The sequence below is a fragment of the Scyliorhinus canicula genome, chromosome 5, assembly GCF_902713615.1.
Source record: "Scyliorhinus canicula chromosome 5, sScyCan1.1, whole genome shotgun sequence".
In the NCBI taxonomy this organism is placed as follows: Eukaryota; Metazoa; Chordata; class Chondrichthyes; order Carcharhiniformes; family Scyliorhinidae; genus Scyliorhinus; species Scyliorhinus canicula.
Genome location: NC_052150.1, coordinates 36,578,553 through 36,606,191, shown reverse-complemented (window position 1 = coordinate 36,606,191; position 27,639 = coordinate 36,578,553). Strand labels below are relative to the sequence as shown.

At 47.6% G+C, this 27,639-nt stretch overlaps 1 long non-coding RNA gene across 2 annotated transcripts; it reads left to right on the top strand.

The window, feature by feature from the left end:
• Positions 1–291: 291 nt before the first annotated feature.
• On the top strand, positions 292–27,639 carry LOC119965909. 2 transcript variants are annotated; one of them, XR_005460626.1, is made up of 10 exons: positions 292–503; positions 1,264–1,352; positions 1,519–1,624; positions 4,601–4,656; positions 9,440–9,575; positions 17,888–18,039; positions 22,103–23,017; positions 23,216–23,268; positions 26,141–26,345; positions 27,600–27,639. It is a non-coding gene; the product is annotated as an uncharacterized LOC119965909 (long non-coding RNA). The 2 variants fall into 2 exon arrangements; XR_005460625.1 differs by lacking the exons at positions 9,440–9,575; positions 26,141–26,345 and having other exon boundaries at positions 27,600–27,613.

Genomic DNA, 27,639 nt, shown 5'->3' with positions numbered 1-27,639 from the left:
AATAGGGCCCAAGCCATTTGCTTACTATGCAAGTTTGATGTTGAAATAGGGTGTGTCAAAGACATCCTGTGGATTATGACGACACTGATTCGATCAATTTTTAAAAATAATAATCTTATTGTCACAAACAGGCTTACATTAACACTGCAATGAGGTTACTGTGAAAAGCCCCGAGTCGCCACATTCCAACGTTTGTTCAGGTACACAGAGGGAGAATTCAGAATGTCCAAATTACCTAACAGCACGTCTTTCGGAACTTGTGGGAGGAAAGCGGAACACCCGGAGGAAGCCCACGAAGACACAGGGAGAACGTGCAGACTCCACACAGGCAGTGACCCAAGCCGGGAATCGAACCTGGGACCCTGGAGCTGTGAAGTGATTGTGCTACCCACTGTGCTACCATGCCGCCACATTTCGAAGGCTTCTTCTGAGCCCTTAAAGTCTGCTAACCACAGCCCTTTTCCTGCTTGGAAACAATTTTCCCAGGCAGCGGACTGGGAGAGGTACGAAAACAAGAGTCCCAGACGGACAGGAATGAGTCCCATAAAATTAAAAAGGGAGGAGTAGTATTGTGATATCATGGTTGTGTTGTAATGGGGGGGGGGGGGGGGGGGGATGGGTTTGGTGGGAGGGAGAAGTGTGTACATGGGTTTGTTGGATGTGGCGGGTGTTATCTCTTTCCTTTCTGTAGTCTGCTTTTTTTTTTGTTTTCAAGTTAGTAGTTGTTTTTGTAGGGGGGTGGGTGTTGTTCCTGGGTTTTTTTTACAATGGTTATACTGTTAATATTGTTTTGTTTATATTTTGTGAAAATCTTAATAAAAACATTTTTTTTTTTAAATGGTTGTGTTGTAATTCACCGACTGACCACTAAGAGTCTCATTAGTATATAAGTAAATGTTAGAGTCTTGTGACCTCAGACTGACTAGGGAGTTGGGAGAGAGGTTGCTTGTGCATGTTCATATGATTATTCGTCTGTTGTTTTGTATATATTTGAACCACAGTTAATGTTAATAAATTGTTTATAGCTTTAGCTACAAGTGTTCTTGTAATATAAATGAAGCTATCCGACATGAACAGTACAAGTATACTCTCCTCTTTCCATGACGACATGATCAGCTTTGACAGGACAACATTGGGACCCTTTGAGATCTGCAGTTGGGTTGAACTGGGTTTTATTCTGGTGCTGACACTTTTTGACATATTCTTTTTGCTGCTGACATATGCCTGCAGTTTGTTTACAGAGGATTTCTACTTGTATACCAGAACAGGCAGAAAGCTGTTCAGGCTTCCACCTAAGATCCGTGACAAAAGTGTGCCGGTTCTTCATCAGAGGGTTGCTCTATGCTGATGATGTGAGTATAGCATTTCATACCAAGGAACACCTTCTGCAATAAATGGACGGATTCTCCATTGGAGGAAAAGTATGCTTTGAAGCAATAGCCTTCTTAACAGGGCTAAAGAGCTGAACTTGTGCTTGTCAGTTGAAATTAAATGAAAATTGCTTATTGTCGCAAATAGGCTTCAAATGAAGTTACTGTGAAAAGCCCCTAGTCGCCACATTCCGGCACCTGTTCGGGGAGACTGGTACGGGAGTTGGTGCCTGAATGAAGATTTGACAATCCAGGTGAATAGAATCTCAGGAGAGAATATTGAAACCCTGCCAAGTAGGCCATTGTTGAGGCTATCCAAGTTGGAATATGTTTTGGAGAGAATTCAAAGGCATGATCTTGAAATGAAAATGAAATGAAAATCGCTTATTGTCACGAGTAGGCTTCAATGAAGTTACTGTGAAAAGCCCCTAGTCGCCACATTCCGGCGCCTGTCCGGGGAGGCTGATACGGGAATCGAACCGTGCTGCTGGCCTGCTTGGTCTGCTTTAAAAGCCAGCGATTTAGCCCAGTGAGCTAAATCAGCCCCTCTTTGAGGGGAAGACCAGCGTTCTTGAGGGAAAGAGAGAGAGACAGAGTTTCAGCAAGATTGGTTGACCCAGTGTTACTAATGTCTGGCTGGGCTGTTAAGAAATCCATGGTCTCTGTCTTTGTTGCATCTGTAATTTATTGTGCAGCCTGACGTGGTTGACCATAGTGTACTTGTTAATTCATATGTACCTCATATTTACCCTGAATGTTAGAGTAAATAAGATAGATATTCTAAATTGTTTTATCTTTCTGACCTTGTAGAGCAAAGTCTGGTTTTGTTTGTTCAAAACCCGTGGACGTTTGAGGCTTTGTTCATTGAATCTCAAACTTTGTCTACTTTTAAGCAAAATATTATTGGTCACTAACAGGATCTTAACAAAAACTTAGGGGTCATAGCAATAGTTAGACTTTGCTGTGTGCAAGTGACTGCCATGTTTATCTATCTATCATAGCGCTCCTGAAAGAGTTTGGAGCCTTCTCGGGCTACAAACTCAACATGAGCAAAAGTGAGATCTTCCCAGTACACCCGCAAGGGGGGGGGGGGGGGGGGGGGCAGCACTAAAGGGGCTGCCGTTCAAACAAGCCCGAAATAAATTCCGCTACCTGGGGATCCAAATAGCCCATGACTGGAAAGGGATCCACAAATGGAACCTCACCAGCCTGACGGAGGAAGTTAAAAAGGACCTGCAAAGATGGAACACACTCCCGCTCTCCCTCGCGGGGAGAGTCCAGACGATCAAAATGAACGTACTGCCCAGGTTCCTTTTCCTGTTTAGATCCATTCCGATCTACATCCCCAAGGCCTTTTTCAAAGCGCTGGACAAACATATCATGGCGTTCGTATGGGGGGGTAAAAATGCTAGGATCCCAAAGAAGGTCATACAAAAAACAAAATCCAGGGGGGGGCTAGCCCTCCCGAATCTACAATTCTACCACTGGGCGGCAACAGCCGAGCGAGTAAGGGGATGGATCCAGGAGCCAGAAGCCGAGTGGGTGCGTGCGGAGGAGGCCTCCTGCATGGGAACCTCCCTCCGGGCCCTCGCCACGGCAGCACTCCCATCCCCACCCAAAAAACACTCCACCAGCCCAGTGGTGACAGCCACCCTCCAATCCTGGAACCAACTGCGGCAGCAATTTGGCCTGTACAAAATGTCGGACAAGGCTCCCATCTGCAACAACCATAGGTTCAAACCAGCACTGACTGACACCACCTTCAAAAGGTGGAGGCAGGACGGGGGGACACTGACAGTCAGGGACCTATACACGGACGACAGGATCGCAACACTGGACGAACTGACAGAGAAATTTCAGCTAGCTGGGGGGAACGAGCTACGGTACCTGCAGCTCAAAAACTTCCTACGAAAGTAGACAAGGACGTACCCACAACCGCCACGACAGACACTACTGGAAGACCTACTGGACGCAAGTATCTTAGAGAAAGGGAACTGTAGTGACATGTATGACCGACTGGTAGATAGGGACGACACCGTACTGGACGCAACAAGAAGGAAATGGGAGGACGACCTGGGGATGGAGATAGGGTGGGGACTCTGGAGCGAAGCACTGCATAGGGTCAACTCCACCTCCACGTGCGCAAGGCTCAGCCTGACGCAACTAAAAGTGGTACATAGAGCCCACTTAACGAGAAACCGTATGAGTAGGTTCTTCCCGGAGGTGGAGGACAAATGTGAGCGGTGCCAAAGAGGCCCGGCCAACCACGCCCACATGTTCTGGTCTTGCCCCAGACTTGTGGAGTACTGGACAGCCTTCTTCGAGGCTACGTCCAAAGTGGTGGGGGTGAGGGTGGAGCCATGCCCGATAGTGGCGGTCTTCGGGGTTTCAGACCAGCCAGATCTATTCCTGGGGAGGAGGGCGGACGCCCTTGCCTTTGCCTCCCTGATTGCCCGCCGTAGAATCCTGTTTGGCTGGCGGTCAGCAGCACCACCCAGAGCTGCAGACTGGCTGTCCGACCTCTCGGAATCTCTCCAAATGGAGAAAATCAAATTCGCCATCCGAGGGTCGGACGACGGCTTCCACAGAACGTGGGAGCCATTCATGCAACTGTTCCGGGACCTGTTTGTGGCCAACGTACATGAGGAAGAATAGTCGGGTGGCCAAGAACCAGGGGAAAATGGACGGGAATCGGGGGAAGGTAGCCGGGGGGAGGGGGGGGGGGGGGGGGGCTACGGGCTCGGTATGGGGGTTTGATGGCAAGCCAAGGCCCAAAACCAAACTATAAATAAATGCCTATAAACATGTGCCTCGGCCATATTGGGGAATGTAAAATATGTATGCTGGCTAAAGGGGGCGGCCACAATTATTGTTATGAAGATGCTTACCTGTAAATATTCATGTTAAATTTTTGTGTTTTCCTTTTTTTTTCTCTCTAATAACTTGTAATTTGTCATATATAAAATATGAAAACTCAATAAAAAAACATTTATAAAAAAATGTTTATCTATCTAAGAACAGTGATTCAAGAAATAACACATTTGGATGAAAGAAACTATTAGATATCCTGAGTACTTAATCAGGTGTTCTGCAAGTTATTTTTCTCACTTAGTTTGATTATGTCCTTCTCTCATTTGTCTTCTCCCTCTGCTTCCCAGCCACTCTATTTTTGTGCTCTATCATGTTCCTCTGCTGAATATTTTTCTTGTTTGTCTTTTTACAAACTCCAGGTCAGCAGAAAGTTGCTAAGCTACATTCAGGAGCGAGGTGTGGATACAAATATCGGGTGAGTGTGGTTGCTAATATCTGGCTGCTGAAAGACGAGAGAGATCAGAGCTTTGGACACATGCCAGAAAAGGGAGTGATGAGGCAAGGAGATGATTTGGAGTGGCCTGAGGCCTTAGTTTATGGACATAGACTCTTAGAAATCAATAGTATTTTCTCTGTGCATTTTGTTGTTGTTTATATAGTTCTTAAATCACATTCTATTAATTAAAACCTCACTGGTAATTATCTGAGCTTTAATAAGGTGATAATATACTTGAGCAGCTGTGTAAAATTTTTAGAATCATAGAATTTACAGTGCAGAAGGAGGCCATTCGGCCCATCGAGTCTGCACCGGCCCTTACAAAGAGCAACCCACTCAAGCCCACGTATATACCCTATGCCCGCAACCCAGCAACCCCCACTTAACCTTTTTGGACACTAAGGGCAATTTAGCATGGCCAATCCACCTAACTCGCACATCTTTGAACTGTGGGAGGAAACGGAGGAAACCCACGCACACACGGGGAGAATGTGCAGACTCCACACAGACAGTGACACAGTCGGGAATCGAACCTGGGACCCTGGAGCTGTGAAGCAACCACTATGCTACCGTGCTGCCAAAATTTGATAATGTTGTTATGATATGTTCTTTATCTGAGATAGAAAAAGGTTCTCTTACTATTATGCAATACATTTCAGTTGAGGCAAGTGTAATCTGCTTTCCTGCCCTCTGTTTCCCATGCCCTAGAACTCCAGCCGATGCATAATCCATTGCACTCTTTCTAATCCTTTTTTCCTCCATACTCAGCATTCATGTCAAGTCCACATACGACTGTTATGATCCCAATTGATGTTGTAACTGGACAGGAAGATCCCAGAATGGAACGCTGGCTTAAAAGACAATGGGTGGGATTCTCCGTAGCTCAACGCCAAAATCGGAATTGTAATCGGGCGGAGATTGGATTCTGAGGCCAGAATTGGGGCTGGTGGCATTTTGACAGCAGTCCACCATGATCCACCCCCTCCAAACTGGCGTCATCGGGACGCACACTACACGCCATAGCAATGCCATTGGTCCTTCATTGGCTGGCCTACCTGCAATGCTCAGCCCCCGATGGGCTGAGTTCCCGAAAGTGTGGACCATGTGTGGTCCCAGTGGTCAGGAAGCCGGTGTGCCGGCTGCGGACAGTGTCCAGCGCCGCCACACTCATCTGGGATCCGTCCCGCTGATCGGGGGAGGGGCTTCTGCTAGGCCAAGAGAGACTGGTGGAGTGGCCAGGGGGTGGGCTTGTGGGGTCGTGGTTGGCGGGGTAGAGTTCGACACGGCTGGTGCCATGTTTTCCGGCGAGGTTGGTGCAGGTCGTCAGCCCTGCGCATGCGTGGCCCGGGATCCAGCCATTCTCCCGCAGTTTTCAGCGCGTTGTGCGTTCTTTTCATGCAGCACCGGTGCGAACCCCTCACCGGAAGCGGTGAGGGGTTTGCGCCAATTTCCCTGTCGTGAAACTCCCGCGGATTCTCTATTAGAGCCGGCACTTAACCTCAGGAATGGAGAATCCAGCCCCGTAACCTGGAGGTATTTGGGGGTGTAGGTGCGCGGGACTGGGTGAGACATCGTAAGCTTAATTTCACGAGCCTGGTGGGGAGAGTGAAGGAGGTGCGATGGGATAGTTACCCCTTGTCGCTGGCAGGCTGGGTCTGCCGGTCTTTTTGCTAAAGTCATTGTTTCATGGGGGGGACAGGCTGGTCTCAGCGTTTGTGTGGGCAAGGAATGCAGTGCTCCAAAGGGGGCGGCAGTCAGGGGGTTTGGCCCTTCCGAACTTGTTACACTATTATTACTGAGCGCCAAATGCAGAGGAGCTGCAGGGCTGGAGTGGGGAGACAGAGGTTCGGATGGAAGTGGGTTTTTGTAAAGAGTTGGAGCTGCGGGCGCTGGCAATGATGCCGCTACCATTTTCCCCGGGGAAGTTCTCGGGTATTCCTGTGGTGGTAGCCACACTGACCATTTGGGGGCAATTCTGCCAGCACTTCAAGTTGAGGATAGGTTTGAGCGTGATGCCGATAAGAGGGAAACAGGCTTTGCGTCAGAGAGGACGGATGCGAGGTTCCAGGGATGGGAGGCGAAAGGGGTGAAAGTCATGAAAGATCTGTTTTTGGAGGGGGGGCTCGCTAGCTTGGAGGAGTTGGGGGTGAGGAGGGATTCAGGTATATGCAGGTACGGAATTTCACAAGAAAGGTTTTCTCAAACTTTCCGGTGGCACCGTCGTCCTCATTGTTGGAGGAGGTACTGTTGGTGGGGGGGGGGGCTGGAGAATGGATAGTTTTGGAGATCTACGGTAGGATTATGAAGGAGAACAAATGGGCGGGATTCTCCGATCCCCCGTCGGGTCGGAGAATCGCCGGAGGGCTGCGTGAATCCCGCCCCCGCCGGCCGTCGAATTCTCTGGCACCGGAGGTTCGGCGGGGGCGGGTGTCGTGCCGCGTCAGTCGACGGCCGCTCGCCACGGCGATTCTCCGGCCCGTAATGGGCCGAAGTCCCGCTGGTTCTATGCGAGTCCCACCGACGTAGATTAGACTAGGTCCCTTACTGGCAGGACCTGGTGGCGCGGGCGGGGTCCTGGGGGGGCGCGCGGCGATCTGGCCCCAGGGGGTGCCCCCACGGTGGCCTGGCCCGCGATCGGGGCCCATTGATCCGCGGGCAGATCTGTGCCTTGGGGCACTCTTTTCCTACACATCGGCCGTGTCAGCCTCTGCGATGGCCGACGCGTCGGTGTACCTTTCACTGCGCATGCGTGAGGATGGTATCAGCAGCCGCTGACGCACCCGCGCGTGCGTGGACTTGCGCCGGCCGGCGGAGTCCCTTCGGCCCCAGCTGGCATGGCGGCAAAACCCTTCCACGCCAGCCGGCGGGGCGCTAAACCACTCCGGCGCCGGCCTAGCCCCTGAAGGTGCGGAGGATTCCGCACCTTTGGGGCGGGCCGACGCCAGAGTGGTTCACGCCACTCCATCCCGCTGGGACCCCCTACCCCGCCGGGTATGGGAGAATCCCGCCCAAGGAATCTATGGAAGCCAGTGGGAGGAAGAGTTGAGGATGATGTTGGTGGAAAGATTATCGTGCAAAGTGCTGTGAAGGATCAATGCCTCGATCTTTGGGTTGATTCAATTAAAAGTGGTGTACAGAGCTCGCTTAACGAAGATGAGGATGAGCTGGCTGTTTGAGGGGGTGGAGGATAGCTGCGAGCGGTGAGGGAGGAATCCAGCCAATCATGCCCATATGTTCTGGTCCTGCCTGAAGTTGGAGAAATCTTGGGGGTCATTTATCAGCACCATGTCTGAGGCTCTACATGTGGATTTGGAGCCAGGTCCCCAGGCAGCCATATTTGGATATCGGACCTACTGGAGTTGCAGATGAGTTCAGGGGCAGATGTTTTAGCCTTCGTATCATTGATTACTCGCAGGCAGTTCCTGTTGGGGTGGAGGTCAGCTTCTCCCCTCTGTGCCTCAGCATGGCTGGGTGATCTAATGGCGTTCTTGTATTTGGAGAAGGTGAAATTTGCTCTGAGAGGGGCAGATGAGGGGTTCCACCAGGGATGGGGTTTGTTTATCTTACACTTTTGCTGTCAAGGGGTAGGGGGGCAGTTTGGAAGGGTGGGTGGCATGAGGGGGGGGGGGGGGTTTGGAAGGGTGGGTGGCATGAGGGGGGGGGGGGGTTATTTGTGTGCAAATGTTAAAATGTTGAAAGTTTGGATAAAAATATTTTTCAAAAGAAAGTGTTGCTGATGCAAACTTGAATTCTGTTTCTGCCTTGCCTTAAAATGCAGTCTACTTTTTTCAGTGTTAATAAATTAAATAATTCTAATTAAACTCCATTTACAGTACTGTGTTTCAATTCTAGACAGGGAAGATATAATTGCCTTAGAGGAGATATCAAGAAGGTTCACCAGAATGATATCAAATTAAGTTATGATGACAGGTTCAATAACCTGGATTAGTATTTCAGTGAATGGAAAAGATTAAAAGTGACGTAAACGAGGGGTTTTAAGATTTCATGCAAGATTTGTTAGGTGGGAGTACGGATCCTGCCATCCTTAAGGAGGACATTAGGTCTGTGTATCCCAGAATTATTGCAACTGCACTGGGCTGATTCCTCAAATCTTAGTAATTTTTTGGAGGGCAGATTTCTGGACAGCTGTGAGAGTTGAACATTGTTATATGCAGCCATGTTGGTAACATTCTGACCCGTAAGGCAACAAGCATGGCTTTCATAACCTCAGTCTGAGCATCCACTGCAACAGTGGGACATACATACATAGATTTACATAGAATTTACAGTGCAGAAGGAGGCCATTTGGCCATCGAGTCTGCACTGGCCCTTGGATAGAGCACGCTACCTAAGCCCACACCTCCACGCTATCCCGGTAACCCAGTAACCCCACCTAACCATTTTAGACCTTAAGGGCCATTTAGAATGGCCAATCCACCTAACATGCACATCTTTAGACTGTGGGAGGAAACCTGACACGGGGAAGAACGTGCAGACTCTGCACAGACAGTGACCGAAGCCGGGAATGAAACATGGGACTCTGGAGCTGTGAAGCAACAGTGCTAACCACTGTGATACCGTGCCGCCCAACTCTTCTTTCTTGCCTGTGTTGCAATGGAATTTGAGACATCGGCCGCCAGACTGCATCATGACTGAGTCTGGAAAGGAATTGGCCACCACTTCCATAGTGGAAATGATGGACTCTTAAGTTCTTTGCAAAGCACTGTCCTATGTTAGAGCTGGACTCCATTCTCCTTGACAGTGACGAGCGGCTCTGTGGAAAGTCTTCCAGTACATCAAGCATCTGTGAGCCCGCCAACAATCTGTTGTGCGTCACCCCACTGAAGTCTTCATCTGAATTCTCTCCTGTCGAGCTCATCTTCAACTTTCGTCCTCTGGTAAGCTGGCATACAAACTGTTCTTTCCCAATAGCTTACCTGCAGCAACACTCAAGGTCGCTGACTTACCATGTGTTCTCAACTCTATACTGCCCTTTAAAGTTTATGTAGTAACAGTATCTCAACTGGTGGTTGCAAGTATCAAATCTCGTGACACTGCTGCTTCTTGAGTAGCTCTAACCCTTCATGACAAGGCTGCACTAGGTGGTCAGCCAGCGGCTCTTAAGTATCTGAAAGCAGAAATGCAGAAGGGTAAGGTTCAGATGGAAAGCAAGAGAACCATGGTCCTGCCATCTGCACTTCATGCCAGATAGCAGGATGAAGATAAGTGGAAATTGAGAAGGGGCAGAATGGGGAAACATGCCATTGACATAAATGTCCTCAGCAATGACTTAAGTCACAACCAGCCCATTGATGCAACGCAGAAGACTCATGTGATGCAGACATCCTTTAGGGCAGCACGGTAGCATTGTGGATAGCACAATTGCATCACAGCTCCAGGGTCCCAGGTTCGATTCCGGCTTGGGTCACTGTCTGTGCGGAGTCTGCACGTGTATGCGTAGGTTTCCTCCAGGTGCTCCGGTTTCCTCCCACAGTCCAAAGATGTACAGGTTAAGTGGATTGGCCATGATAAATTGCCCTTAGTGTCCAAAATTGCCTTAGTGTTGGGTGGGGTTACTGGGTTATGGAGATAGGGTCGAGATGTTGACCTTGGGTGCTCTTTCCAAGAGCCGGTGCACTCAATGGGCCGAATGGCCTCCTTCTGCACTAAATTCTGTGATAATCTATGACATGTCTCCCCCTTCCATTCTCTGCTGCTCCCTGCAGTTATGAGCCACCTTGCGCTATAAGAGAAGGAAGAATGTCAGTAATTGTGTTGTAATGTGTTTGGTTCATATACTTGTCATAGTTGAATAGTTGGAGGTATATAGAAACAACAGGTAAGTGTGAGGTGGCAACATTGTTATGCATATGAAGGTGAGGCAGAAGTGGAGGATCTTGATTGCAGATGGGGCTGTGGAGCATTGAGTGGTGCGAGAGTTGTGGGTCAGGGGAATATCTCTTTGCAAATGCATTTGTTGATCATTACCTCTCTTATGAGGTCATTAAACTTTATCCGGCACGGCAACTAGATCCTTTAGTCAGACTCCAGGAATTGACCTCCCTAGCTCCCTTCCCCATTTTGTTTGGAGGATTGGCTCGAGGACCTCCTGCCCCCTATGGAAGCACGACATCTCTCCTCCCTTCCACCTCCATCGCTCAGGCCTTCAGCTCTGCATATAAAGACCTGGGAGCCCTCATTCGCTTGTCGCTTCATTTGCTGTTTTATACCTTCCAGTGTAATCTTATGAGTTGACATGAAAACCTGTGCAAGCGGCTTTTTGTTAATAAACCTGACAATCAATATGTGTGCCTGTTTTATCTCACTGGGTTTACAACCAGAGCGGGGAGGGCCTCAGACAAACTCTCTGAATCACAATCTCCCGAAGATAATGGAAAGGAGGTATTTTATTGATTACTTAAACAAGCTAATGAATTGCTTTTTGTTTGCAGTCTTTGGGGACATGATGTACAGCTGATTAGCATCCTAATTATCTTTTGTCCTCACACTTTTAATTTAAAAAAGAAGCACTTGTGTGAACGCTTTGCTTTAAAAATACAATGTTTAGGTGTAACTCTTTCTAAATCTTTTTTGTTGAGAAATGGTGAAAAATCCTGAATTATGACATATGTACAGAAGAACGCTTCAAGTATAGTTTTCTGATTTTTAGAAATTTGTTCAAGGGACGTGGGCGTTGCTGACTGGACCAGCATTAATTGTCCACCCCTAATTGCCCGTGAGAGGGCATTTAACAATCAAACACATGCTGTGGGTCTGGAATCACATGTCGGCCAGACCAGGTAAGGTGGCAGATTTCCTTTCCTTTTTTTTAAAATAATTTTTATTGAATTTTTCAAAATACAAACATTTTAACCCCCCCTACATTTACATTTAAATTATAACAAAACAAAGTCAAACCCCCCTACTTAACAAGAAAAAGAAAAAGAATCCCCCCCCCCCCCCTACCCGCGCATCCCCCCCCCCCGCCGGCGAACCGACAGTCAGACCAACTTATCATTTCTAGCAGCGTCCTCGGGCAGGCCTTGCCCGTGCCACCGCCGCTACCGTACTTCCTTCGTCGTTTTCCCCCCTCCCACCCCCCCCCCCCCTCCCCCCCTCCCGCCCTCCCCTCCCCTCCCGGGTTGCTGCTGTCATGGCCTCAGTTTCTATCTCTGATCCAAGAGGTCTAGGAAGGGTTGCCATCGCCTGGAAAACCCCTGCACCGACCCTCTCAGGGCGAATTTGATCCTTTCCAATTGGATAAAGTTTGCCATGTCGTTTAACCAGGTGTTAACACTCGGAGGCCTTTCGTCCCTCCACTGAATCAGGATCCTCCTCCGAGCCACCAAGGACGCAAAGGCTAATATTCCAGCCTCCCTCGCCTCCTGTACCCCCGGTTCCACCCCAACCCCGAAGATCGCAAGTCCCCATCCTGGCTTGACCCTGGACCCCACCACTCTCGACACCGTCCCTGCCACCCCCTTCCAGAACTCCTCCAGTGCCGGACATGCCCAAAACATATGTGCATGATTCGCAGGGCTTCCCGAACATCTAATACACCTGTCTTCACCCCCGAAAAACCGACTCATCCTTGTCCCCGTCATGTGGGCTCTATGCAGTACCTTAAATTGAATGAGACTTAGTCGCGCACATGACGACGACGAGTTAACCCTCTCCAGGGCGTCTGCCCATGTCCCGTCCTCTATCTGTTCCCCCAGCTCTAACTCCCACTTATCTTTCAGCTCCTCTACTGGTACCTCCTCCACCTCCTGCATAATCTTATAGATGTCCGAGATCTTCCCCTCCCCGACCCAGACCCCTGATAGCACCCTATCACTCACCCCCCTGTCGGGGAGCGCGGGGAACCCCGCTACCTGTCGTCTGGCAAATGCCTTCACTTGGAGGTACCTGAACGTGTTCCCCGGGGGGAGCCCAAATTTCTCCTCCAGCTCTCCCAGGCTCGCAAACCTCCCCTCTATAAACAAGTCCCTCAGTTGTCTAATACCCGCCCTCTGCCAGCTCTGGAATCCCCCTCCTGTGTTTCCCGGCGCAAATCTGTGGTTCCCTCTTAGTGGTGCCCCTATCAGACCTCCCACTTCCCCCCTGTGTCGCCTCCACTGCCCCCAGATCTTGAGGGTGGCCGCCACCACCGGGCTCGTGGTATACCTCGTGGGAGGGAGCGGCCATGGTGCCGTTACCAGTGCCCCTAAGCTTATGTTGCCGCAGGACGCCCTCTCCATGCGCTTCCAGGCTGCCCCCTCCCCTTCCATCATCCACTTTCGTACCATCGATGTATTTGCCGCCCAGTAATATCCGGAAAGGTTGGGTAACGCCAGCCCTCCACTATCCCTACTCCGCTCCAAAAAGACCCTTCTAACTCTCGGGGTGCCATGTGCCCACACATACCCCATGATACTACTCGTTACCTTCTTGAAAAAGGCCCTGGGGAGGAAGATGGGCAGACACTGGAACAAAAACAAGAACCTCGGGAGGACCGTCATTTTAACTGACTGCACCCTCCCTGCTAGCGACAGCGGCACCATGTCCCACCTCTTAAACTCCTCCTCCATCTGCTCCACCAGTCTGGAAAAGTTCAACTTGTGTAGGGTCCCCCAGTTCTTTGCCACCTGCACCCCCAAATACCTAAAACTTTTAACTGCTCTTTTGAAGGGGAGCCTCCCAATTCCCTCCCCTTGGTCTCCCGGGTGTATTACAAAGACCTCACTTTTCCCCAGATTAATTTATATCCCGAAAAGTCCCCGAACTCCGCTAGTATCCCCATTACCTCCGGCATTCCCCCCTCCGGGTCTGCCACATACAACAACAAATCATCCGCATAGAGCGAGACCCGATGTTCCTCCCCTCCCCTTGTCAGTCCTCTCCACCCCCCTGAACCCCTCAGTGCCATCGCCAACGGCTCAATCGCTAATGCAAAGAGTAAGGGAGATAGGGGACATCCCTGCCTAGTACCTCGATGGAGCCCAAAATATTCTGACCTCCTCCCGTTTGTTACCACACTTGCCATCGGAGCTGAATAGAGCAGTTTTACCCACTTGATAAATCCCTCCCCAAACCCAAACCTTTCCAACGTCTCCCACAAGTATTCCCACTCCACCCTGTCAAATGCCTTCTCCGCGTCCAGCGCTACCACTATCTCCGCCTCCCCTTCCACTGCTGGCATCATAATCACATTTAACAATCTCCGAACATTTGTGTTAAGTTGGCGTCCCTTCACGAACCCCGTCTGGTCTTCATGGACTACCCCTGGCACACAGTCCTCTATCCTGGTTGCCAGGACCTTTGCTAACAGCTTGGCATCTACATTTAAGAGGGAGATAGGCCTGTAGGACCCGCACTGGACCGGGTCCTTGTCCCGCTTCAAAATCAAGGAGATCAGGGCCTGCGACATTGTTGGAGGCAGAACCCCCCCCTCGCGCGCCTCATTGAAGGCTCGCACCAGCACTGGACCCACCAAGTCCACAAATTTCCTGTAAAACTCCACCGGGAACCCATCCGGCCCCGGCGCCTTCCCCGCCTGCATCTGGCCTATCCCTTTAATTAGCTCCTGCAGCTCTATCGGCGCCCCCAACCCTTCCACCAGCTCCTCCTGTACCTTTGGGAACCCCAATTTGTCGAGAAAGTTCTTCATTCCCCCTCTCCTCTTCGGCGGTTCAGACCTATACAATTCCCTATAGAAGTCCCTAAAGACCCTATTCACCTCTTGCCCCTTCTGCACTACATCCCCACCCCTCTCTCTCACTCCCCCAATCTCTCTGGCTGCATCTCGCTTACGAAGCTGGTGTGCCAGCATCCTGCTCGCCTTTTCCCCGTACTCATACGCCGCACCCTGCGCCCTTCTCCACTGCATTTCTGTCTTCCTAGTGGTCAGTAGGTCGAACCTGGCCTGCAAGCTACGCCGCTCCCTTAATAGCCCCTCCTCTGGCGCCGCCGCATATTTCCTATCTACTTCTAGGAGCTCCCCCACCAGCCTCTCCCTTTCCTGCCTCTCCTTCCTCTCTCTGTGTGCCCTTATGGAGATCAGCTCTCCTCTAATCACTGCTTTCAAGGCCTCCCAGACCGTCCCCACCTGCACCTCACCTGTGTCATTCGTACCCAGATAGTTCTCAATGCCCGTTCTCACCCTTCTGCACACCTCTTCGTCCGCCAACAGCCCTACATCCAGGCGCCACAACGGGCGTTGGTCCCGCGCCTCCCCCATGTCCACGTCCACCCAATGTGGTGCATGGTCCGATATCGCAATGGCCGAGTACTCCGTGTCCTGCACTCTCGGTATCAGCCCCCTGTTCAATACGAAAAAATCGATCCTAGAGTACACTCTGTGGACGTGGGAGAAAAAAGAATACTCCCTCGCCCTAGGCCTACCAAATCTCCATGGGTCTACCCCTCCCATCTGCTCCATGAACCCCCTTAACACCTCTGCCGCTGCCGGCCTCCTATTCGTCCTGGAACTCGATCTATCCAGCCCAGGGTCTAACACCGTATTAAAGTCCCCTCCCATGATCAGGCCCCCTGCCTCCAGTCCCGGGATGAGGCCCAGCAGGCGCCTCATAAAACCCGCGTCGTCCCAGTTCGGGGCATACACATTTACCAGTACCACACTCTCTCCCTGCAGCCTACCCCTCACCATCACGTACCTGCCCTCCTTGTCTGCCACCACCTCTGCCGCCACAAACGACACTCTCTTTCCCACCAAAATCGCCACCCCCCGGTTCTTGATGTCCAAGCCTGAGTGGAACACCTGTCCCACCCACCCCCTTCTCAGGCGGACCTGATCTGCTACCCTCAAATGAGTCTCCTGCAGCATTGCTACATCAGCCTTCAGTCCCTTCAGGTGTGAGAAGACCCTTGATCTTTTGACCGGCCCATTCAGCCCCCTTACGTTCCACGTGATCAATCGGGTCGCAGAGCGACCCGTCCCTACTCCCTGTCGATTAGCCATGTCTTGTCCCTTGCTCGCCCCGGGTCATCCCTTCTTTTCTGACCCGCTTCCCATAGCGATGGCCCCCCCCCCCCACCCCCCCCCCCGGCTCTCCCCTTCTCGTCCCTGGTCTTTCTAGCAGCAACCCGGTGTCCCCCCCCAGTCCCCCCCCCTTCCCCCCCCCCCCCCCCCCCCCCTGGCTAGGACCCCTCCTAGCCGCGATGTACCCCACATCGTACTCCCGAGAGTCAGCTGGTCTCCGCTGACCCGGCTGCTCCTGCCACATTCCGACTCCTCCCGGTTCACCCCATCTGCGCCCGTGAAAGATCCCCTTAAAACCCCCGAGAAAGACCCGCATAATCAACCCGCTCCCCCCCGTCCCGTCTCCCCAACTTAACGATATAAATACAAATACCCAATGGCAACTAAATACATAAATACTTAACTACATACTTAAATAACAAAATAATTAACTATCAACTAACCGCGTGCCCAACCATCACCCTCCATCAAACAGTATAAATAACCGCAGATAACCATAACCCGAAAAGAAAAAAAAGAACCAAAAAACCCCCCCAAGCACCCAAAGAAAAAGGGTAAGAGGGGTAAATAACTAAGGGAAATTGGAAACGGGAAAAAACACCCCATAAGAAGCCAACGACCCACAATAGAGATTTCAACAGTACAAATATACAGAAACACCCAACAACTCGAAACCTTCAAAATATTCAGAAAAGTCAACCGTTCGAGAAAAAACACCCCAAACACTCCACGAAACTGTTACCCAGTTCCGACCTGGCCTGAAAAAGAAAAGGGCCACTTGCACAATCAAGAGTCCCCCGGCGGCTACGACCGCCGGTGCTCCCAGGTTTTAGTTCGTGTCCAACTTTTCCTCTTGTACAAAGGTCCAGGCCTCCTCTGGGGACTCGAAATAATGATGTTGGTCCTTGTAGGTGACCCACAAGCGCGCCGGTTGCAACATTCCAAATTTGATCTTTTTCGCGTGTAGCACCGCCTTTGTCCGGTTGTACCGGGCCCGCCGCTTTGCCACCTCCGCACTCCAGTCCTGGTACACCCTTACCGTCGAGTTCTGCCACTTGCTGCTTTTCTCCCTTTTAGCCCACCTCAGGACTTTCTCTCGATCACTTAGCCGCTGGAACCGCACCAGCACCGCCCTCGGGGGCTCGTTTGCCCTAGGCCTCCTGGCCATGACCCGGTATGCCTCTTCCAATTCCAGGGGCGCCGGACCGGCCCCTTCCCCCATCAGGGAGCTCAACATCTCCGCCACATATCCCGGGAGATCCGACCCCTCCAGGCCTTCTTCCAGGCCCAGGATCCTCAAATTTTTCCTCCTCATCCGAGTGTCCAGCTCCTCGAAGCGGCTCTGCCACTTCGTGTGGAGTGCCTCGTGCACCTCCACCTTTGCCCCGATGACTGTGGCCTCCTCCTCCCTCGCGGCCATCTCCTGCTGCAGATCTTTAATCGACGCCTCTTGGATCGCCTGGGCTCCCACCAACCTGGTGGCCGTCGCGTTCATGGACTCTAAGAGTTCCACTTTCATCTCCGTGAAAAAACGGAGGAGAGCGGCCTGCTGCTCCTCCGCCCATTTCTTCCACTCCTCCGGTGCACCGCCGGCCGCCATTTTGATTTTCTTCCCCCGCTTTTTTTGGGGAGCTGCTGCCGTTTTTCTTGCCGCTCCACTCCGGGTACCGACCATAAAATCGGTCTAGTTCTCCTCAGGGGACCTTCCCCCACCGGGATTCGTTTTTTCAGCGCCGTTGGGGCCCTCCAATTGGCCCAAAAACACCTTTGTTGCAGGAGCTTCCAAATGTGCGGCTTAGCTAGTCATAGCCGCAACCGGAAGTCCGCAGATTTCCTTTCCTAAAGGCCACTCGTGAAACAACTGGATTTTTATGACCATCGACAAATTCAGCATGTTACATTACACATACGGATTTTCATCATCAGGACTTTTAAGAAAAAAATGGTGACACAGAATTATATTTAACATGTTTTAAAAATTCAAGCCAATTTCATAACCTCACCAGGACCATTTAAGCCCTTGCTGGAGTGCAGTTCTACAGTTGCTGACTACTCAGCAACATTATTTCCAATATCTGTGTGTAATCCTCAACAGTGGCAGTAGACTATTGAACCATGCAAGCTTCAAATTACAGATATTAAATGGATGACTTTCTTCTCTCACACTATGTTATCACGCATTAAAAGATGTGAGACACTTCAACATGAACATCTGTATTTAACTTCCAGAGTTAAATGGCGACCACTCATACTGGCACAAAAACACAAAATATTGGACGATCTCAGCAGGTCTGACAGCATCTGTGGAGAAAAAAGGGAACTAACGTTTGAGACTGGATGATTCTTTGTCAAAGCTGGCATGCTGGCAGCTACTTTGATATGTAAGTTACTCCTGTTTTTGTAGAGATTTTTCAAAGCTTGAACAGTTGACTTGTACACCTATGGTATATTAGAAATCTCCAGTGCCTAATTCAGTCACTGCTATTCCTTTAGCTGCCAATCTTAAGTTCTTGAATTCGCCCCCTAGACCTCTTTGCTTTACTACTTCTCTCTCTTCCATTGAGGCATTCCTTAAAACAGGGCTCCCTGAATTATTTTCCAATATGACCCCTTTTAAACACTTGAACATTAATGTAACCCCAGATGCCAACAAAACAAAGCATAAAGCTGCAAAGTAACATTCAGTATATAACTATTCAAGATCAACATATAAGTATGAAAAGCTGTGATGAATATCCTGGACCCTTGGTTGAGTGCATATTGCTCGTCATTAACTCTATGCCTGCCTCTATCGCCAGCAGTTTGCGAAGCTACGCTGGGAAAATTCTTATGTGTTTACATAGACACATGGTTATGCCACAGCATGCCTGATCAGAGTCCCTTCAAACTGTACAAAATCCAGAGTTTGTCTCATGATTGCATACTTCTAGGGCAGCATGGTGGCACAGTGGTTAGCATTGCTGCCTATGGCGCTGAGGACCCGGGTTTGAATCCCGGCTCTGGGTCACTGTCTGTGAGGAGTTTGCACATTCTCCCCGTGTCTGCGTGGGTTTCACCCCGACAACCCAAAGATGTGCAGGATAGGTGGATTGGCCACGCTAAATTGCCCCTTAATTGGCAAAAATAATTGGGTACTCTAAATTTAAAAAAAAAATGATTGCTTACTTCCCACCATCAATACAATATGAGGGTGTGGGAGATTTTTAAAAAATGTATTTTTATTCAACTTTTTCAATTTATACATAACAGCAAAACAATAACAAACCACCTGGAACCCTCACCCCATCGTACCAAGAAGACCCCCAATAGAAAACACCCCCCTCCCAACACTCCCCAACTACTAATAGTGAACAGCTCTTTAAAGTACAGAATAAATGCTGCCATCTCTGGTAGAACCCCTCAATTGCTCCTCTCACTGTGTACTTAACTTTCTCAAGATATTAAAAACTCCATAAAATCACCCACCCATACTGAGGCACTGGGTGGAGAAGCTGACCTCCACCCCATCAGCACCAGCCTTCGAGCAACCAGTGAGGCGAAGGCCAGGACATCTGTCATTGCCCCTGTCTGCAGCTCAGCAGGTCTGACAACCGAAATATGGCCCCTAAGGTCTTCAGTTCAATTTGTAGAATCGCTAAAGAAGGAGACCCAGAATCTCCCGAGCTTAGGACACGACCACAACATGTGCACATGATTCACCAGCCCCTCCCACAATCCATACACTCATCCTCCACTCCCGCAAACAACCTGCTCATCCTAGACTTTGTCACGTGGGCCCTAATCTCAAACATTAAGTTGTTGCGTTCACCCTCCGTAGGGCCTCTCATCACACCCCATCTTCCAATTCCAACTCTAACTCCTCCTCCCACTTGGCCTTAACCCCGCCCCCCACTAACACTGTGCCATCCACCATAATCCTACCATAATTCCCCGAGGTACTTCCCTCCTCCCTCCCTGCCAGTGACAATAAGGACGGCACTACAGGGAATGTCGGAAAGATCTTTGGGAAATTGCGAACTTGTAGATACTTAAATGTGTCCACTTGTCAAAGCCCAAATTTTTCCGAACACTCCTCCAGGCTCGCAAATCACTCTTTCAAAAACAAATCCCTCAACCCAACTTCTGGTGGCAACATGTAGGTGGAGGTCGTAAGTTGTGTGGCTCCTGCTAGAGCTTCTGGTTTTTGGCTCTTCACACCAGTTTTCGGGGGACAATTTTGGAAGAATAGGTGTTGCAAAGTCTGAAGAAGTCGTAGGATGTCGAAGTTCCAGAAGAATATTCAGGGGAAGTTGGGGGCGAGCGAAAGTTCGCCAGCGAGTTTGGCTATGAATCCAGCAGAAGGAAAGATGACGGTTGCGAGCACATCGGGTGGGCCGCACCCATTATGGTGGATAAGCTGGCCAAAGTGATTGTGGGTCGGGTTGAGTGGTTGTTCTCCAAGCATTTCGATAGACATTGAAAAGAGATGATGACCTCACTGACAGACTGAATGGATGAGACTCAGCTTTGATAAAGACGTCGACGGAGGTGCGGAAACGAGAGGTTTAGGCTGGTCTACCTGGCAAAGCTGAGGGTGACTCACAACTCTAAGGACTTCTGCCTTGAGATGGCAGAGGCGGCATAGGCCTTTGTGAAAGCTGAAGAACCGGGACTGCGATGAGTTTAGACTTTGATGGTGTCTGTCTTTCTCAGGTTTTTTTTTTTGCCTATCTCTTTTTTAAATTTTTCTTGGTGTTTGATTTTACATATGCATGATGTTGTAGTTGAGAAGGCATGATTTGGGGTTGGGAGTGATGGGCTGGAATTTGATGGGTTTTTTTTTGGGTCTGAAGGATTATTTGGTGGGGGGTTTGGAAGGTTTGGGTGTGGGGGGATTTGGTGTTTGGTTGGTTTTTGTGTGGGGGATGGGGCTCTGGCAGGGGCCACTTCACTAGCCAATGCAAGTTGCCTCCGCCATCTTCAATCCCACCGGACTCCGTACCTTACTCAACTCCTCAGAAGGGCTACTGCTCACACCTTTCTTCCCAATATTCTTTCTTGTGTCTTTTGACATCCTCTCACAAAAGGCTTTCAAATGGGATGAGTCTGTCCATCAATTACTCCCGGGAACTGGGTGAGAAGGACCAAAACCCAAGGACTATAGCGGGAGCTACCTTACATGCGACCTCCTTCTACATTTCGGCAGCGGAAGTCCATCGGGGTACAAGATTAACATCATTTTATTTTATTTCTGTTCCTGTGACCTCAATTGGAGGAATCACAGTTTGGAAACAGATGCCTTAAAACTTACCTCAATGACAAAGTTTTTGGTCATTTGTCTGACTATTTCCATTTGTGGCTTGGTGTCAAATTTTGTTTGATAATACTCTTATAAAGAGCTTTGTGACATTGTAAGACACTATGGAAGTGCAAACCTTTGTTTCTAGATATTCTTCAAATGCGTTACAAATAAATAATATCCATCAACAGAAACCACATAGGAAATTCCAAAATCTCCTTTGATATATTTTGGGGGTTTTCCATTCCTAACATTTGCTCTGCATTCACAGTTAGACATGTGTTTCCATAAGCACCTTTCTTCAAGCCATATGTGAGCTGCTGTTTAAAAATACTGTCATATATTGCTCCAATGAGAATATGTGGGATGCCAATTACTTTAACCTGTCACTTTGGCTAGGTGATGTTATTTTCTGTTTATTAATGTGTGCAAGCTAATGGTGTTTGCTTCATTTGATATACAGGTTCAAGAACATACAAGTTTAAACAGCACAGTGCTTGGAAATAATAAAGCTGGAATTATCTATTACACTGTTCAGGCTGTAAGATTTTTCGTGGGTGTTGAAGATAATCGGCAGACAATGCCAGATCCATGCCACCCAGAGTCATTATGTTTTCATAGAAAACCTTAAACTAGCAGTGCAAAGAATGATTTATGCGTGCAATTTCTTTCAGATTGTAGCATTCCTTTTACCAATGCAAATGAACCATGTGTTTAACAGACTTTAAATCCTGTGAGGTGTTATAACGCTGAAAATTGCCATTCTCTTTATCCATTTTGCCTTGATAGTGTTTTACCCCTGATAATGAATTTTCCCTAGCGGTTAAGAGAGAACATAATCATCTATATTTTCACTGTCAATCTGCATATATTAACATTTCAAATGTGTTTTCTCAGTGATCAAAGAAAGATTGACTATATTGGTTTCTGAACACAGGCTTTCACTGCCTTCTCCCAGATGTACTGACCCTGATGTTTCTGTACTCTGAGCTGTAAGGGATGTCAGATTAATTAGGCAGTGCCACAGAGTTAGGCCATCTCAGCACCACCTATATGGCAGGATTGTTTGGCACACTTTGGTAGTGCGCACCTTTGCGAAGTCAGGATTTTCTCACTGAGCCAATTTCCTTGAAAATCAACTGAACATAAATTTTATTCTGTTGCAGGACAGGCTGAAGAAATGCCTTTCTGCACAGTGGAAACCAAATGGTGAATGGTATAATTCATCTAACATTCAAAAACTAGCACCTTCTTATCTGCAATTAACAATGTGCCTGTCCTGTACTGTCCTGTTTGTAACTACTCCGACTGGGACATCTGCTGTCAGGCTGGCCTATCGTGTGCCATTCTCACCCACCCATTGCAGCTCATCTCAGCTTCAACCACTCTGTGATGTCTGTCCTCCAACGACCAAACATTTTCATTTCTAGATGTCACTTTTTAGAGTTCATTTTGCTCTTGCGCTATCAAGCTCTTCCTCATTGGTCTCATGGTCTGTTTATGGAATTTTAAGCATTCATCTTAGCATCACATTTCAAAGGCCTCTGTTTTCTTCCAGTAATCTTTTATTTATTGTCCAGGATTCTGAGGCATACAACGTACATCACTTTTTTTAAAGTATAGTTTTCCGGAATCTGTATATTATTACTGTGGTATTTCATGAACGTGACACTGCTCTCTGAGATTGTGTGTGTGATTTCTGGCCATTTCTTGGAAGACTTTAGCCAAGTTCTGCATCATCGTTAGAAGGATTTTAAATTTAGGACAATTACTGATCTGCGATCTAAGATCTGTGAAATGGCTTTCCCATGGGATACGTACTTTACAAGATCTACAACTGAAAGTTGAGGAGCTGAAGGCTGTCAGTTTAGTTAGGCAGAAACACAGAAGAGTCGGGTCACCTCAGCACTGCCTGTGTTATTTATCTCTATTAGGTCTCTACGAGATTTATTACCCTCTGTGCAGAACTTCTAGTTCGATGTAATTTTTTCTTTCACTAGGCCAAGACATAAGCCAGATTGTACAATTTAATGGCTGTAGACCGAAAGTCCAAATCCCTGATGACTCTCTTGGTCGAGCAAGTATATCCATTTTACAAATTTTATATAATTTTTGAATTCAGATTTCGAGCTGCACATTTTTCCAAAACCTCCAAATAATGGCATTTTTGGTTATATTTATTTAGGTTAGAATTAAGAACGTTATTCATGATCTTAACATCAATGTAGTCATACAAAGTTTTCTTCTCTCATTTTTCTTCCCATTTCCTTCACTTAAAGGATTTTTCAGTGTGGATTTCTCATTGGTGAATCTCCTTCTAGCTGGACATTGTGTAAGGAATACTTTTTGCTTTTACTTTTTAACAAATCATTAAAGTGCTAGCGTTTCACATTTCAGTTTTAGGTCAGTCTGTAGGTCAGAAAAAATATATTGTTTGGACTTATTACTTGGCACAATTTCTCTTTCTAAAACAAACCAGCTGGAATTCTTTGATTTTGCGAAAGACCACAAAATAATCAATGGGTACACTAGTGTAATGCATTAACTTGCAGTCTAAACTTCACCAGTCCAAACCACACCAGAGAAAATATTTGAAATTGAATACACACACCAATCTGATTTGGAACTACCTTGCTGTTTCCTCACTGCTGCTGGTGTAATAATGGATGTTAATTTTTTTTTATGTTTCTGGGATTAAAATGGTATTCTGTAAAGAAGGATGTGTAAAGAGGTCTGTGAGGGTGTGTCCATGATTAATTAAATTTGGGGGTGGTTAATAGAGACACTTGACTGTGAGACCTGAGAGTTAAAAGGGAAAAGGTGTTAGGTTCATGCAGGTTGTGGTGAGGTTGGATTTACAAGAAGGTTGGGTTTTAAATTTGCATTGTGAGATGAGTAGAGACTTAACTTTTCAGTTGTTGAATTTCAAAGGGAAGTTCTGAAGTGACAGTGAACTTTTACAAATTAACAAAGACTACATAAGTAAACAAGAGAAATATATCAAGTTTTATTAACCTAAAGTAGAGACAAAATAGGAAAACATAAAAGATTTTTATATTTGGAGAAGTTGAGTTCAAAGATTGTGTTTCAGAGGTCGATATTGGGACCCTTGCTTTTCCTGATATACATAAATCTTGGTGTGCAGGTGACAATGTCAAAGTTTGCGGATGGCACAATACTTGGAATTATTGTAAACTGTGAAGAGGACAGTATTGAACTTCAAAAGGATTTAGACATGTTGGTGGAGAGAGCAGATAGGTGGTAGATGAAGTTCAATGCAGAGAAATGTGAAGTGATGCATTTTGGTAGGAAGAACATGGAGAGGGAAAGTGATATAAGGAATAAAATTCTTAAGGGTGTGCAGGAGCAGAGGGACCTGGGTGTATATGTTCATAGATCATTGAAGGTTGGAAGACAGGTGGAGAGCGCAGTTAATAAAGCTTTATTAACAGGGGCATAGAGTACAAGAGCAAGGAGGTTATGCTAAACTCATATAATACAGTAGTTAGACCTTAGCTGGAATATTGTGTGCAGTTCTTGGCACCAGATTATAGGATGGATGTGAACACATTGGGGAGAGTGCAGGAGAGATTTATAAGAATGGTTCCAGGGAATAAGAATCTTCAGTGATGACGATAGATTGGAGAAGTTGGGACTGTTCCTCTTGGAGGGAAGAAGGCTAAGAGGAGATTTGATGGAGATGTTCAAAATCATGTGGGGACGACTGCTTGGATAGGGAGAAACCACAAAGTATAAACAAGCTACCCCATTGCAGTATACTTAATAGAAATATGTCCAAAGTAACTAAAACATAATGAAGAAATAGTCATGGCAACATAATAAGTATTTTACATCCTACAATTCCCACTAACCACCATGCGGTTAAACCCTACACCTGTGCTGTACGTTTTACCGGTGTGGTCTATGTTGGTGGATTGTGTCTGGCCTGACAGCTTTATGGCTTAGGGTCACATGGTACAGACCCCCTCTCCAAATCAAGATTACCAAAGCATGGCAGCCAATTTTCGAACTCAGTCAGGAACTCGACTTCCACCTATTGCCATAGACCAGGCTCGGGGGCAGAACCAGCCCTTCTGCCATCTCCCGAATCCGTCAGAGTAGATGACACACCATGCAGCAGGATGTCAACAACATGGAGGCGGGCTTTCACCAGGGAAAGTGCAAGCTCTAATACATGCCTCCACTGCTCTCTTGGAAATATCCCGCAATTCCTGAAAGTAAACTCCAAGGACCTGCACCGCAAAGCCCAAAACTTCAGCCAAGACAGTATTTTCAATAGCATTTTCGATGGCGGCCATCATCCGATGCACAGAGCACCGCCAAGGCGGGAGCCTACTCAGCATCAACTGCGCCACTACAAGCTGGGGCTCACCCCATTCCGACCACCACAAACATATTAAAATATTATCTCATCACTTTCTTTCAAAAACACTAATCGTGAACTTCCAGGGATGAAGCCCAAGAAAAGACAAATATGAAATGTGCACCAAGATGAAACAATGGATTAAAAGGTGAGCAGAACCAGAGCTCATGAAAACACGACCGCTCCCGTGCTGACATCACACCACCCCCACCAGTGCCCCCAGCCTCCACCAAAGCCCCCCCTGCCCGCGGATTGGCTCCCCTCCGACTGTGGCGGCGCTGCACTCAGTTCGCAGCTGCCACGCCGCGTTCTCAAAAACAAATAGCGCCCGCACCTCATTGTCGGGAATGCGGCTCATCGGGGCCAGAGCATCAGGGGATGGCCTCAGGTAACGTCCTGGGGCCGTCCCGAAAGCGTGCTGTCGAGTACGCTGTTTTGGAGGGGGCAGAGCTTCTCAAAAAAGGTGCCGACCCCGATTTAGCTGCCAAGGGGGATTCTCCGCCCGATCGCCAAACACAATTTCGCCGTCAGAGACCCTGCTTTCAAAATACAAGTAATTCCAGAAAAAAGTTACAAAATAAAAGTCATTTCAACAAAGGTTTTTAAAAAATAATTTTCACAAATGCTTCAAGAATCTCGGAAGGCTAAAATTCTTCTCCTAATCAGTCACACGGATCACATTCTTTTATTATTTTAAACTTAATAAAATAAATCAATTAATAGATTAATAAATAATATCAATAATAAGGAATCAATAAAAGAACCTCCCATGCCCTGTGAAGGTATTTCTACTTCAAGGTTTCTTGACATCCTTTTACAGATACATTTGGTTGTCAAAGATACAAGATATATGTCAAAAATAACTACAAAGTACACAACCAGGCCTTGCACCACTGGAACTCCTAAGGATCCTGACCACTCCATAGCTCAACTCCAAAGACTGCTGGACTTGGATTGTTTTAAATTTTCCACTTCCTTTTGATGTGTTTTGCCAAATCAGGGATTTCTTTGGAACTATCTGGAATGTAAGTACAGCAATCTGGTTCAATTAGAGCGCATGCCCCACCATTCTTGGTGAGAAGATAGCAAGAGCCATTCACTTTTGTAAGGCCACAGTACAGCTTTGGACTGATAGCTTGTATCAGCAATTGTTCAACCTTGACGTCTCACATCACTGTCTTAAGGCCATATGTTCTTTCTCCCTTGTCAATTTTGAGTGTGATGCTAAGACCGGGTCATGGAATGAGTTTTTGATCCAAAAAGGTCACTTTCTTTCTCTAGCCCTTGAGTGGAGAGATCTGTACAGGGAGGAAATTCACTTCTTTGTTTTTGATTCCAGTTTATTCCATAATCTGTTGTAATTTGAATGTGATCTCTGAATAATTGGATTGATACCCCTTTCTCTCTGACACTCCATTTGCAAATCATCTCACTCAAATATCATTCAAAATAACATCATGCATGGACTTAAAATATTCTCCAGCTCTCCAAATTGTCTGTATCCACCTTGTGGATATTCCTCACCAGGTTTACCAGGCCCTTACTTGTTCTTATTCAAATAATTTACCCTGTCACTTCAATTGTGCTCATTTCGATACGTATCAGTGTGTTTGATTCTATCCCAATTATTTTAAAGTCAGTTTCTCTATGGAATATGTGTCAGTGCCTAGATCACTTAATAATGTTGTTTACCTCTATTAGCCCCATTGACCATTTCCGGCCATGCTGTTTGTCGAGTAGTGTGCATGCATGGGGTCTGCTCTTCAATGTATAATGCAAGCCTGCCTATTAGTCATTTTGCATGTAATTCACCTGCACCTGCACACAGTGCCCCCAATGTCATACCACATATTCTTGAACCATTTGTGGTCTCATCAAAAGATCTCAAAGTTGATCTTTCTCTCTCCACGTATGGTCCAGATGCTTTGGGTGGTGGCCAGAGTATCAAACTTTGTTTTCTTAATAGAAGCATAGACAAGGACACAAGCATTACCAAGAGAAAGTTTATCAATTTACTAGCCTCCTCTAGACTTTCCCCTTCATATTAATGCCAGATTGAAATATTCCATTGAATTGCACCCAATATTCCAATTCCCATTTCCTGTTTTGATTTTCTGTCTCAATTGTCTACCCTCAATTACTAAATCCTATCCCAACCACGAGCCCTGGAGAAATCTTGCAGTCCAATAGTATATCTTCATGTTTAAAACAGAAATCAAACATTTCCATTTGATTCCAGGCAGTAATATTATGATTGCTTGTTCTTTGTCTTATCATAGATATCATAGAATTTACAGTGCAGAAGGAGGTCATTCGGCC